Below are 12,610 nucleotides of genomic sequence, written 5' to 3' on the forward strand. Positions count from 1 at the left end.
TGTGCTAAGTTGATCGGAAAACAGAGAGCAGGCAGAATGCACATCTGCTGCAGGCTGACAGCTACCAAAGAGAAAGAAGTCTAGAACCAACAGGGCTAGAAGAGCTCTGTTCTTCTCTCAAACTCACAGTATGAGCAATTCTTAGTGAGGAGAGAGACCAGAGGTATTTTTCTTGAACAAGTCTTCTCTGCATGTGGTAGCTAGCCTTCAAGATGGCCTGCAATGATCCTCAGTTCCTGATATTCACAGCCTCGCGTGGCCACCTCCCACAGTGTTTCAGGGTTGGTCTACGTGACCAATAAATACAGCAGAAATGATCGTGTGTGACATCCAAGCCTAGGTCATGAAGATCACGACAGCTTCTGCATTGCTGTCTTTTGGATCACGTGCTTGTGAGAAGCCAGATTCCCTGTCGTGAGGATGCTCAAGCTGCCCTACAGAGAGATCCATGTGAAGAGGAATGGAGACCTCCTACCAACTGCCAGCACCAAACTTCCAGCCTTGAAAATGAGCCACCTTAGACATGAACCTCTCTCCCCTATCAAACCCTCAGATGACTGCAGCCCTCGATGCCAGCATGACTGCAGCCTCAGGAAAGACCCAGAGCCAGACCACCCAAACACCCAGCCCACAGAAATTGCATGAGATAGTAAATGTTTATGGTTTTCAGCTGCTAAGTTTTGGGATAATTTATTCCACAGGAATAGATTATTACTATGACTATATACTCTGGAAAGAGAAGGCCAGATAAATAGTACTTTCCCTCTTCCAGTTGTCAACCAGCAAACATCCTTGTAGCTGAATTTTTGTGCATATCTTCAAAATACTCGTCCAGATGTAGATTTGCTAGATCAAAGGAGATGCAAATTCTGATGTTAAATCTTATATGTGTTATTTTAGACATTATAGCATTGGCTGTAAAGCACATGGTCATGCTACCATGACTCTTGCGCCACGCACACTCTTGTCTGTAGGACTGTGTCACCGTTTTCAGTGGGGAGATAGTTGGATTGAAACAGGGGTAAGGACAGAATGGTAATAGGAGTCCCTGAAGGTTGGTAGAAAGCATGAAAAGCCCCAGGACATGTGCTGATTTTTGGAGGATGATCTTTGTAAATAGATGAGAAAAATACGTGTTTATGGAAACTCAGTGTGGCTATATTGACACATGAGACTTCATACACTGACAGAAGTGTTTGGTGTGTGAGATAGAAACACACTGATAGATGGAAATTCAATCTGTATCTAAGAGATATGTGGTGGGGAAGGAGAGGAAGCAAGAATAAAAGAAACAAAGAGCCCCAAAGCAATAGATAATACATATGGTGTTAGAGAGTGAGAGGAAGACATAGCAACCACAGGAGAAGGAGCTTTCAGCTAATGATCCCACCCGTGGCCAGCTGCTCCTGTTTATGCGCAGGAAGCTATAAAGTTCCAACAGTAGCAGCATCATGCCTTTCAAAGGCCTATTTTTAGAATGCTCCTGAAAATGCCCCAGGAGTTGCTAGATCTGAATTAAAAACTCCAGGTCCCTACCTTCCCCACTTCTCTAAATAAAGGGTTATTGATTTACTAATGGATTTTGTATCCTGCTGCAAATAACCCCTGTAGAAGAAGAAAGATGTTACCTAGAGCCCTAGTGGCTAACAGCTTAGAAAAACCAAGATCACAGGTAGGCAGAAGATAGACTCTGAGCAAACTTCGAGCCTAAGGAAAAGGGAGGGTGCCATCCGGGGTGGAAAAGAGGCATTTAAAGAGGAAGCATGGAGCTGCTGAAAATAAATGTTGCCATAGGATGTAAGTCTGGAAGGGTGGGCATGTGGAAGTCCTGTGTGGATAACATGGTCTCTCAGAATCTTGTGGGAATCAGAGACTTATCAGAAGAGTGGGCTGCAATGAAGTCTCTGGGTTGGGTGACAAAGACCTCTCTTGGTTTTGATCCCAGCTCTGTCATTAATTGACCACATAAGCCTAAACCCTGTAACCATACTCTGGATTCTGCACCTTTCTTTATGAAACAAGAAGCCTTTCTGGTCTACGAGTCTAGAATTCTAGATGTCAGTTGCTAATGCAATAGCCATCTTCCTGAGATTTTTTTCTCCATCTGCATTATTTCCAGTTTTTCTCTGGTTGGTTCTCTTTCTCTGCTCCCTCAGGAAGGCTAATTCCTGGGGCTGAGAATGAGTGAGGGGAGTGGATCAAAAAGCTGAGTTTGGAGGAGGAGGAGGCTGGAAAAGCAAGCAAAGACAGAAATGCAGAAGCCAGGGGAGAGAGAAGTCCACGGGAGCAGCTGGCAGTGCCCAATACTGGGGAGAAGTCAGGGTGCTGGGGGAGAAGAGGTCTTGGGAGAGCAGGGCCAAGTGGGTGCAGCCTGGGCTCTGGATCCACACAGCCCACTCTGGCCATGAAGCTCTGGCACCTTGAGACATTACTTAATCCCTTTAGCCCCTAATTTCCTCACCCATAAAAAGAAAATAATGGTAGAACACAATGCCTTTTATTATCCTGTGGATCAAATGAGACAGTGTATATAAAGCAATAAGAATAATGTCTGACACACAGTTATTACTCAGTAAGTATTAGCCACAGGCACTAAAAAGTCTCCCTGGTTTGGAGATTGGAAAGTTGCTGTGGGCTTTGCAGAAGTCAAGCTTAATGATGTTTGTGGACTGAGAGGCAGGTGGGGGAAAGCACTGTATGTGAGTAGGTTAAAGAACAATGTTGAGAGGATATTTTGGGAGTAACAGTTTTGTGTGTAAAATAAGACAATCTAACAAATGAGAATGGGAAGATAAGTATTTTAAGAAGTCCACTTAACTGTCCTCTCCACATCCCTACCCCTGGTGTGGTGGCAATTTTGACCCACTAACTGCTGATAACTCCCTTTAAAGCAATGCCTCCCAAGTCTGAATCTATAAATGATCTGTTAGTCTCTGGCCCCTCGTCCACTACATGCTATATTTGTATCATAGGCTCCAGTGGTTGAACCCTGGCAAGCCACCTCAAGAGACTCTACCCTTGGGGTGTTGGCTGGTACCCAGAAATATACATGGTTGAACAAATTTTGCTTTCGTTTTTTCTTGGCCTTTTGGGTCTTCTCTTGCCTATGTTTCCTATCCCTTTGCAACTGTGCTGCATCACCAAGAGGGAGGCTTAATTGTCATCGTGAAGTTTAAGAGATAAAACATAGGAAGTGGCAGGGCCCCAAGTGTGACCACACAGGTCGTGTTCTGCTCAACCACACAGGATGCCATTCACTTAGACTGCAGTATGAATGGTGCCTCTTGGTGTTGTGCAAGGATGCTCTGCACCACAGCATGCAGTGGCTCTGTAGGGAAGGGAAGAGTTCTAAGTCAGGATATTCTAAAAAACAAACAAACAAAAAAACAAGAACTGAGAGCATCCTTAATTGAAACTTCAGGGGACAAGCACAGAAAACATATGGGTAATTGCTCCCTAGGCCCTCCACACCAGCTGAGGAGTCGGAAGGCAGTTTCAGCCCTTGGGCAGCTCAGTAGGGCAGAGAGTGAGGATGGATGGGGTGAGAGAGAAAGCCCCATCCTGTTGAATCACCAGTGCCAATTCCAGGATCTGCCTGGGCCATCGTCACAGGCTGCCTGGCCAAGGACTGACTAAGCACAAGGCTGCAGAGCTGGCAGAATGTCAAGGATGGTGGGGCCAGGCGATAGCTGAAGGAGCGACATTTGTGAATGAGTGTGATGAATCGTTTCTGTTTGTTTAGACTGAACCCCAGCTCCGCCTCACACAAGTGGAGCAAGCAAGTGTGAGACGCTGAGATCCTTGGAAGTGAAAGGATTGTCTGACCAGCTGTTCAGATGGGTGGCTGAAGCTCTCTAGCAAGAACAGCTAAGACTCAGATCTCACTCAGTCTTATAGATGAGGAGAAAAATGGAGACGGAAGAGAACTCCTAATACCGAACTTGCAATTTTTTTTTTTTAATTAGGAAAAGGGTGTTTTTTTATTTTTGACTACAAAAATAATACATTGTTTTGTAGAAAATTTGGAAATACATAAATCATAACAGAGAAAATAAAAAGTATTCATAATTGCAGCACTTGGCAACAATTATTACTATAAATTCATTTGCAATATTCTTCTCTCAGGAGGGCACAGCATTTCAAAGACATTTTCTAATTTCACAGGTATGTGAGGGTAGGTGGGAGAGGGTGGTGTATCCTTTTATTGTTATCAGAGGAGAGTTGTTAGACGAACAAATTCACTGACTTGTTCAAAGTCGGAGAAATTTGTGATAGTGTCTTCTGTCCTCTGGCTCTGGCCTCTAACAATAAAAGTAACCTGAACAATTAACATTTGTCTACTGCTTTTCAGTCATGAAAAACTTTCCCTTGTAGTACTATTCTGCTTTGTACTTTCTATAGTTATTCATTGAAGTTCTAGAGCAGAGACGGCCGTGATTTAAGGGAGGTTAACATAGTAGGTGGAGGTGGAAAACCAGGAGCCTGGACCTCTGTTTTCTTCACTGTGTGGAACCGCGCTCCACTCAAAATCTTTATGCTTTAAGGCAAAAACATGAAAAGAGTATACTGCTCCTCATAAAGCTATCGTGTGTTTCCATATATAGGAATGGGGTGAGCAATGTACATGCTCAAGAATAAATATATAGGAAAAGATAAGGACTGTATAGGAACAGGTAAATTCTGGACCTGTCCAGCCCCGTGATGTATATTATGGTAGCCACTAGCCACATGCAGTATCGATCACTTAATATGTAGCCCATGCAATTAATAAACTATTTTAAAATTTTATTTAACTTTAATTGAATGTTAAAAATACTCAATTTAGATGTTAGAAAAAATTAAGTATTCTTGGAATAGTTCAGGTATGTGAATCTGTTTTTTTAGCCATAAATTATTTGAAATCTAGAGAATCAAATCTTTCTGATGAAAAATTAGCATTCTAAATTGAGATGTGCTGTAAGTGTAAAATATACACGAGATCTCAGTCTCAACGTGAAGAAAATCTCAGTAATAATTTTCCTATATTAATTACATGTTTAAGTGACAATATTTTGGGTTCATTAGGTTAAATGAAATATTATTAAAATTAAGTGTTTATTGTTAATTTATTCTTTTTACCTTTTTAATGTAGCTGCTAGTAAATTTAAAATATGTGTGTAGTTTGTATTATATTTCTATTGGGCAGCCCTGGAGACAAGCACGTGTTGCAAGTCTCCAGTTATGTCTACTAAACTGTGAACGATAAAGGTCTGTCTCACAACAATATTATAGACCTTCCCCATTTATTTCAATAGACAAACATATTTTAGAATTGTGGGCTGGTAAATAGCAGAGGGTCAGAGTCAGAACAATTAGGGTTTCAGTGTTGGCCCCACTCGCTATGTAACCCTGTATGACCTCATTTTTCATTTTTCTTCTTTCTTTTGTGTTTCGTCATAATTTCAATCTCACAGAAAAGTTATACAAGAGTACAAAGAACTGTCATATGCCTTTCATCCAGAAACCCCATTCAAGTTTTACAACTGACCCAGGAATATCCTTTAAAACAAAGGATACAATCCAGAATTGTACGATTGCTCCTAATTGTCATGTCTCTTCAGGGTCCTTCAATCTGGAACAATTAGTTCCTCCATCCTTCTTTGAACTTCATGACCTTAATATTTTTGACGATTGCAGACTTATTTTGTAGGATGTCCCTCGGTGTAGGTCTGTCTGATGTTTCCACATGCTGGAACTCACGTTATGAATTTTTGGCAGGACTGTCACAGAAGTGACTCTGTGTTCTCACCGGATCCCATCATGTGGGCCTGGTTTTTATTTGTCTTATTACTGGTGATGTTGACTTTGACCACTTGAGTAAGACTGTGATTTGTCCCCTATACAGTTATTTTTTTCCTATAAAATTAATAAGTATTTTCAGGGAGATATTTTGAGATTGTGAAATATCTCATTCTTCATCAATTTTTACTGCCTGGTTTGGCACTGATTTATGTTTCTTGCCAGAATGGATTATCCCTGTGATGATTTTTAAATGATTTTCTAATTCCATCATTTTTCTACAAGTATTAGTTGGCATTCTGTTCTAAGAAAAAGGTGTCTCTTCTTCCTATGTGTGCATCCCTCTATCTATCCATCTATTGATCAGTCTGTCTACCCATTGATCGATCTATCTGATTTTGTGTGTGTGTAGATATACACACATACATAGATTAATTGATTGATAGAGGATAGATAGATAGATAGGGATAGAGATAAAGTGTGGCCTCGTGGATTCTTATTTATTCAATGCCATATCATCTATCACTTTTTCCTAGAGTTCATGAGGGAGCCCTTTCAAGGTGGCCCTGTGTCCTTTTATCTAGTACCTATCATTCCTTGGGTACTTTTTTAATCCAGTAACATGCTGGAGCTGGCTTCATACTGGGTTGTCAGAACCCACTGTAAAATTTTCAGGAAAGTTGTGAGCCATTGACATCAAGTTGGTAGCTTGGAATCAAGCATGATGGGAATATTTACATCACAGAAACTGGCAAATGTTACAATCAGAGTTTTTTCCTCACAGAGCAGGTTGTTAAAAATTTACCAGTACACCACTGTTTCTGTCACACACACAAAAAATTTTTCTAGGCTCATCCCGTACTTTAACTGCCACGATCCTGTAATCATCCAATTCTCCAAGGATCCCTAATTCCTTTTACTGGAGAACAGCACTTAGAAACCAAGATCTTGAAGCTGGGTGAGCACTACTGTACACTACTGGGGTGGACAGAGCTAGGAAAGACTGTGTGTGTGTGTGTGTGTGTGTGTGTGTGTGTACGCATACACTAGGAAATATATGGCTATGTGTATATTTATGCATACGTACACTTTAATTTTAAATAAACATTTTATTTTAGAATACTTTTAGATTTACAGGAAAGTTAGAAAGAATACAGGATTCCTGTGCACCTTTCACCCAACTTCTCTTAATGTCACTATATTACATAACTATGGTACACTTGTCAAAATCAAGAAATTAACATTGGTACAATACTATTAAGTAAACTACAAACTGTATTTGGATTTCACCAGTTTTTCCACTAATATCCTTTTTCCGTTCCAGAATCCAGTAAAGAATATCATAGTATATTTAGTGCATGTGCACACAGGTACGCAATGTTTATTTCTCCATCTCTCTGTCTATCCATTTCTCTGTCTATGTCTCTATCTAGTTTAGAACTATGGGTTCATACCTCTAAGCTAACAGCCACACCACAGGGTTTATTCTAGCTTTTGTTCTTTCCATATTTATAACTCTCTTCTTTGTAAGAAACTTGGCTCCCGTTATCATCAATATATTCTTTTCTTGGCTAAATTCCCCTGTACTCATATGCAATCAGTTTCCTGACTCTACTGGGCAGCTGCCCCACTCAACCACCTACCTCCCATGGGTCCTGACACTTACTGAGTTGTCCCCCTCACACAAGTCTGCCTGTTGACTGAATTAGGCAAGAAAGAAGGAAGAAGGGAAGGATGGAAAGTTTTTTAATTTCTCAGGATCTCATTTTTCTTACATTAGTTCCTCATAGATTAATAATATCAACCTTGTTAGAAGTAAAGTGCTTAGCACTGTTCCCAGTAGAAAATAAGCACTCAATAAATAGTATTTTTCTTCTTGTTTTGTTATTTCTATTGTTATCAAGGACCTAATAAGCATGAAACTGAAGGCCTGGATGGAGGGGATGTGGAGATGGGGAATCTTTGGTCTTTACCACCATGATGTATACTAGGAAGCTAGATATGCATTAAAAACTTCCCTAAAAAGTTGGACTGTCATTTTTCCGAGACACTTTATGAGTCTAGGTTCATTAGAATTTGTTGGCATAAGTCAAGTTTTCTCAGCCTTAGCACTACTGACATTTGGGGTCAGAGGATTATTTGCTGTGGGGAACGGCCCTGTGCTATATTATAGGATATTTGGAAGCATGTCTGGTCTTAACTTACTAGATGTAGTATCCCCCCCCAACACTCCCTTTTATTACATCCAAAAATGTCTCTAGACATTTCAAAAGGTCCCCTGGTGGCAAAATCACCCCTTCCGCCACACCAATTGATAAACTGTAGCACATGGTTGGCTCTGTCTTAAGTAAATTCTCTGTTATTCAGCATGTTTGAGAAATGGAATATTTGATCTAATTTTTAAAATTTTTAATGAATTACTTTATACTATTTATCCAATGATTTGGACTAAAAAACACTGACACAATTCAAAATTATGCAGAAAATCATTTAATCTAAGTTTTTATTCAGCAGTCACTGGTTTGAGCCTCGGTGTCACTGGGTTGTGGACGTGTGCAAGTCCCGGGCAGCAGAGAGTCTTCCTAATGTGACTTTGGCTAAGAGGGCTGGCTGCAGAGAATCATAGCAAGGGTTTATACACAGCTTTCTTTCAAAGAAATCCAAGCTTTCCCTTCCAGCCTTTTCTCCCATCTTCCCTTCTTTCATTTTACATCCCAGCCAAATGGAATGTTCTTTGTCTAATAAACATTAATTGGATAAATGAGCAGATATTTATTAACTTTCATGAAAGGAAGTGGGAAAAATTATTACCACATTTTACAAAGTGTTCCATTTGTTAAAAATAGTTCAAGAAGTTAGTAGTAGTCTGAGCCAGAATCAAGTCAGGTTTCTTTAGGATTACTTTATTTGTTCCATTGGAGGCTCTTACACATTTTTGCACCAAGACCACCAGACAGTGCCCAAATCACTGCAGTATAAGTCTACACTCTCAATTTGTAGTAGAGGGACAAAACATACTATTAAGGAATTGAAAAGAAACATAATAAACAAACAAAATTGGCAATAACATAGCAATTGCATGAATTTCCAGTGATCAACACCAGTAAAACCTTAACCCTCAGACAGCACTGCAGTGGCCCTGAGTGCAGAGCACCCTTCATTTGCCATCACCGTTTGCAGTGGGGATTTCTGTTATCCAGGAAGTACATGGGGGCTTTGCATCAGCGCCAGGGATTGCCCGGCAACAAGACTTCACAGCTGAAGATGGCATGACAGCTCTCAGTCAACAGTTCCAGGGTGCTGATGTTAGTGCATGCATACCAACTTCTGTTAACTTGCCATTATAAATTTAACAGTTTGCTGTAAGCCTCAGTTGTCTGTAAAAATCAATCTAAGGGAAGGAGAGTCATTTGGCTCAAGAACTGCAGAGAGGTCTTGCAGGGGTGGACCAGATTGCTTTCCATCAGTAGGTCTTTGTAAACGGCCAGTGGACCTCAGACTAAACTTTTAGAAAGGGACCCATTTAGAAATGGGATCCCCAAATCCTGGTAATCCCAAAAGATTAACTGTGATGTTCTAGTCTACCTGGTAAGCTTCCAGGCTGGCTCCTGCCACCACACCACACTCTCCCAATGCAGAAAACTTGTTCATTGTACTTCCTTTGTCTCCTCACCCCACCGACCTCCCCAGCTGCCCACCAGTACCAATCAAAACCCTGTGGGTCAGCCAGCACAGCAGCAACCACCAAGCCACCACAGGAAGCGCCCTGGTCTCCCCTACCCGAGAGAGGTGGGGGGCCGAGGGAATTGGCCATACCGCCCCCATGCATGCAACCAGCTCAGTGATGACCACTAAGCCGCAGCAAGAAGGGCCTCTGGTTCTCAAGCCAGGACGGTGGTGGGGTGAGGGCTTTTCCACACCCCCCTGACACCTGCACCCAGCCCGGTAATGACCAAGCCACCTCTGGAAGCCCCCCGTCTCCCCTACGGGAATGAGGGGGGTGCCACAGGCCTCAATCCCGCCCCTCCTCCTTCCTCCTTCTTCCATCCTATTTCCTTCCCCTTTCCTCTCTCCCTCCCCCTCCCAACTGCTCTGCGACAACATCCTAGAATATAAAAAATAATACTAATAAAATTTCATTTTCTTTAAAAGAAAAAGCCTGGGGGTGGGGGGGGGCAGGGGTAGTCACCTTTATCAAAAAAACAAAAGCACTTAGTGATGGGTTTCTTGGACTACGCTATAGAAAGGGATAATGATTCTTTCTCAGTGTACTTATTGACATTCATTGAGCAGCATATAGTTTATTTTAGCTAGAGTTTGTGATGTAGCATCTATATTTAATTCCACAAGCTGTTGGGCAACTCATATATTTACAAACACAGTCCCGGAAACAATGTGTTTGCTGGTCACAGCTGCACTGTAACATCTTGGGAGCTCTGTGCTCTTCCGCACCACTCAGGGCATTATCATTTTACATTCTGGTCTGTGCCAAAGCCCAAATAGGGCAGAGCTTGGGCAACAAGTTCAGATTCAATGACAGGCCTGGCAGAAAGCCAAAGCAAGAATAACACTGAGGGCTGCAGGTCAGAACGGAGACTTGCTTGTCAGTCCCACCTCAGTTCTGCAGCCTGCACAGTGATGAGCAATTTCTGTGTGACTGGCTTCAGTTTATTTTGGCTCCGCAGGCCTTCAGCCACCGCATGTGTAGACAGAGGCTCCGCTGGAAAGTGAGCTGAGGCATGCGCCATGGAAGCCAGGCTGACGGGAAGAGGCAGGGACCTAGAGGGTTCGTCTCTGGAGTGTGGAGCCAGCTGTCGGCAAGGGGTGTGGAGTGGGTGACGAAGCCAGTTTCAGTTGCTGGACCCAGGGAGAGTGGCTGGAAATGTTTAGGGGCAGGGGACAAATAACATGATTCAGGCAATCTCTGTAACAGGAGGTCCAACCTGTTGGCCAGAATACATAAAGAGGGATTCTAGGTGGTGGTGCAGTTTGGAACTAGGAAGAAGGGCAGGCAATTCCTGGAGGTCTGTCTCCCTACAACAAGAGGTGGGAAGCTGAGAGCAGGAGGCACATTAGCCAGCAACGGCATGAGCCCCTTACACCCGAGATGGACAAACAGGAAGGAGGGGATGGGGAGCAGGGGTGCAGGCTCCACTGGGTTGGGGGTATGAGCGCAGAGCACACAAGAGACCAGCAAGTGTGGGTTGTTCACCAGGGCCCAGGTTAGGGGAACATGCCTGACCCTATAGTTTCTGAGACAGCACAAGGGGCATATCATTGCCTTCTCATGTGGCCATGCTGAGAGGCCATCAAAACAGGAACCACGGCCCTGCCAAAGAGCAGGAAGCTCACGTGAACCTTATCCATGCTGGGTAAAAGGATGTTAGATTAATCCTGCTTTTGCACTCTAAGATTTTAGACTTTCCCTCCATCCACAGCAAATTTTTAAGTGAGAGTGACCTAGGGGAATCCTGTGACCTAGTGACCTCCTGTGACTGCAGCTCCCTCATTAAAGTCTGTGGCTCTGAGCTTTATACGTCGTTTAGATGGTATCAAGGACTTTCTTGGGAGAACATTCTTGACTTCTGTGTTCCTGAGTGTTCTCCTCTGTATAATGGGCATAATGACAACACCAACTTCATAAGGTTTTGCAAGAATTAAATGAGTTAATGAATAGAAAGTGTTCACATCAGTGCCTCGTTCATAGTAACCAATATCTAAACATAATTGGAGGTGATTATAATGGAAGCTCTGGGACTCATGGGTTTTGGATTTTGAAAATCTCACTTTACCACTGCCACATGTGAAGTAAAGACCAAAGAAGTTCTGGGATTAGCATTGAGAGACCCAACTCCAAGTCCTGGTTTTGCCCCAAACCAGTGGTGGGACCTTGAATAACTCATTGTACTTCTGTGGCTGTAAATATTCTCATCTACAGTACAATATGAAGAGGTATACCAAGATATCAGTTATTTCCCTCTTTCCTTCCCTCTCCGTTTCCATCCCACTCCCCACCTTCCTCAAGTACACACTCTACCACACCCACTGCAGGCTGCTGAGGACCACAGAGCCAGCTCATCTCCAGGACCCCACCCCTTCCCCCCAGGCCCATGACATGATCAGGTGGAAACTAATCAGGGACCCAATGCCAGAGGAAGGCAAAGCAACTGTGTAATCAACACAGAGCTCATCTTTGGAAGACTTCTTGAAGAAAATGAGTCTAAAAGATGTGATAGACTGTTGTAGACTCACAGAGAGGAAGGCAGGAGTGAGTACACTGGTGGGGCTCATAGCAAGATAGTCAGGGACTCAAGTGCCCACAGCTAAAGGCAAAGGAGTCCTGGACTGAGCCCGCTGCTGCAGTCAATAACTGTGGGGAATCAGGGGAGGGGGGCCAGCAAGTTCACTCGGAGTGACCTGTAGGGATCTGCAAAGGCTAACAAGGACACATTTTTTTTAGCAGAGACTTTACCTTCTCTGGCTTCAGTTTTCTCACCTGCAAACAAAAACAAAAACAAACAAACAAACAAAAACCCAGTATTAGATGAAATGATATCTATAGACTGTTTGGGGCTCTAATAAATCTGTGTTAGAGCAATGCAAAAAATAATAGCAAACACTCACACAGTACTTACCATGGGCCTGGCTCTTTCTAAGGGTTTTACAAATATTAAGTCTTTTAATCCCTACAACCCTATGAAATAGCACTATTCTTCTTCTTCTTCTTCTTCTTCTTCTTCTTCTTCTTCTTCTTCTTCTTCTTCTTCTTCTTCTTCTTCTTCTTCTTCTTCTTCTTCTTCTTCTTCTTATTATTATTATTATTATTATTATT

This window comes from Cynocephalus volans, chromosome 8, assembly GCF_027409185.1.
Source record: "Cynocephalus volans isolate mCynVol1 chromosome 8, mCynVol1.pri, whole genome shotgun sequence".
In the NCBI taxonomy this organism is placed as follows: Eukaryota; Metazoa; Chordata; class Mammalia; order Dermoptera; family Cynocephalidae; genus Cynocephalus; species Cynocephalus volans.